Source organism: Gavialis gangeticus, unplaced genomic scaffold (assembly GCF_001723915.1).
Source record: "Gavialis gangeticus isolate Ggan-Ray unplaced genomic scaffold, GavGan_comp1, whole genome shotgun sequence".
NCBI lineage: Eukaryota > Metazoa > Chordata > Crocodylia > Gavialidae > Gavialis > Gavialis gangeticus.
Genome location: NW_017729004.1, coordinates 21,562,820 through 21,565,199, shown reverse-complemented (window position 1 = coordinate 21,565,199; position 2,380 = coordinate 21,562,820). Strand labels below are relative to the sequence as shown.

Sequence of the window (2,380 nt, the reverse complement as noted above, 5' to 3'; positions counted from 1 at the left end):
GGGGAGGGGGGACTGGGTGTGGTCGCCATGGGCGTGGGCCGCAGGAGCCAGTAAAGGATGGGGCCATTCTGGGCAGCAATCCTGGGGGCTGGGAGAGCAAGTGGGGGTGGGGCATGTGGTCCCTGCAGAGGTGGGAAGCCCTTGTGGGGGCGATTTGGCCCCTGTTGGGGGCAACAAAACATATAGGTATTTAGAATTCACTTTATTATGATGATAGAGACACTGGTAGACTTCCAAATTGCTTTAACACTGTAGATATGTGAATAAAACTTTGCCAAACTGATTGCTGTCTCTATGCGTCTCTCTCTCTCTCTCTCTCTCTCTAGTAGTCTTTTGTTTTAATTGTGAAGGAACATGGATTTGGGGGTATTTAACAGAGTGACTTTGGGATCATTTGTCAGGGATTTTTCAGTGCTGAAATAGGGAACACCAAAATTCCTGCTAGGGAGGCCAGTGGCAGGACCCTTCCTGCTTAGAGCTGGCAACTTGGACCCAGCTGGAGGTTGCTGACCTCTTGGCCAGTTGGTGCCAGGAGGACATAATTTGACAGTTCAAAGCAGGCCACCACATTGGAAATATCTTCTGGGTGGTAGCTGCCCAGATGGGCAGGCAGGGGGCACGCATGGCAGTAGTGCCACACAGAGGCCAACCCGACAGCCACAGCCCACTGGCAGGTGGTCCAGAGGGGCAGATGCCTCTACGGGCTGTGCAGTCCCCATCCGGGCCTGGTAAGTGCGCAGCAGGTCACAGTCAGGCAGCAGCTCTCACTGCCAGACTGCTGCAGTGGGTAGAGGGTGCAGGGAACTCTCAGGTCTACTTCAGCAGTCCAGCTGGCACAAGGGGTAGTGTCTCCAGGTACCCATTGGCCAAGCCCCATAAGCTCCTGAGAGTGAGTAGCCCTGAGTTACTTGACAAGGCAGCTTTGTGTACTGATGGAGCCAGGACAGGGCAGCTTTTTATACAGCTGGGGACAGCACAGGTGCTGGATCTAACTCCTCCTGGCTGCAGATCTGGGAGGAGCCAGGTAGTGTTATTTTTCCCCAAGTGGCACAATTTGCCCCACACCAAAGTGCATGTCTGAGCATGTGCGCTGAGGCAAAAAGCCCTGGCTCAAATTTGCACCACTTCTATTTGAGCTTCTGCAAGCACATGTGCTTGCATGTGTGGACATGCCCTAGGCAGGTAGTAAAACACTGGAGCAGGTTACCCAGAGAGGTGGTAGACTCTTCATCCTCGGAGGTTTTTAAGACCTGGCTAGACAAAGTCTTTTCTGGGATTATCCAGTTGGGGATGGTCCTGCTTTGAGCAGGGGGTTGGACTAGATGACCTCCTGAGGTCCCTTTCAACACTAATTTTCTGTGATTCTATGATTCTATGATTTAGGTAGCTTAAAGTAAGCAGCATGAACATGGACTGGGTGCAGTGAGTGGCTGTATGAACCCTAAAATGATAGAAATATTCTTCATTCACAGTTACTCCAAATCAAACCCCATCAAGAAATGTTGTATGAGATTTAAGCCCCATAATGAAGCATTCCTACCTTGAGCAGGTGGCTGGATTCTATGACCTCATTAGGTCCCTTCCAGCCATACTTTCCTAAAATGTTATGATCCACTGCGTTAAACAGCTTCTCATTTCATTGTAACATAACCAAAGAGAGATTCACTGAAAGCTCAATTTCCTTCCTTTTTTTTTCCCAATGCGTTTCAACACTTGGTTGTTAAGGATCTGTTTGCAAACAGCAGTGGGAATATATTTCATTCTATCAATTAAATGTTCCTGGAGTTTCAGTGACTGAAATGAAATACTTCTGCAAGCTCGTTCTTATATGCTTTGAATTCCTTTATGAAATCTGATGGTTTGACTGTTACTTAGCATGGTTGATACTTAATCTATGTCCATTGAGAAGGGTCAAAATATCTATTTGTTGCTGAATTATCGTAATGATTTTGAAGTACAACCTGAGATCTTATTTCTTGTGTTTGGCTGGCCTTAGTTTTTATTCAGGGATTTTACCAGTGTACAAATAATTATCACAAAACATTAGTCATTACAACAATGAGCTTCTTTCTTTTTTTATTCATAGTAGTAATGTAATCATCAAATTTCTCTGTCAGTGTATTGCCATACTACAGAGTGAGCCTTTTCATACTGCTCACCACATGTTGTTACTGTGGATTTATTAAATCTGAGTAAAATTATTGTCTTATAATATTTATCAACACAAGTGTCCATCAAAAATTAGTTTTCCAAAGAATTGGGCAGGATTGGTGCTGTTTTTTTAACCAGTGAAAGTACTTTGTCTGATGGTAACCAAATATCTCTGTATCTTTCTCCTTTTTTTTTTTTTTTTTTTTTTTTTTTTTTTTTCATAATAAAT

General features: G+C 44.6%; 1 protein-coding gene across 1 annotated transcript in view; it reads left to right on the top strand.

Annotated features, from left to right (window-relative positions):
- Window positions 1–2,380, top strand: part of PTPRN2 (protein tyrosine phosphatase, receptor type N2) — a 1,174,657-nt gene that overhangs the window by 344,521 nt on the left and 827,756 nt on the right. The gene's annotated exons all lie outside the window — the stretch shown is intronic.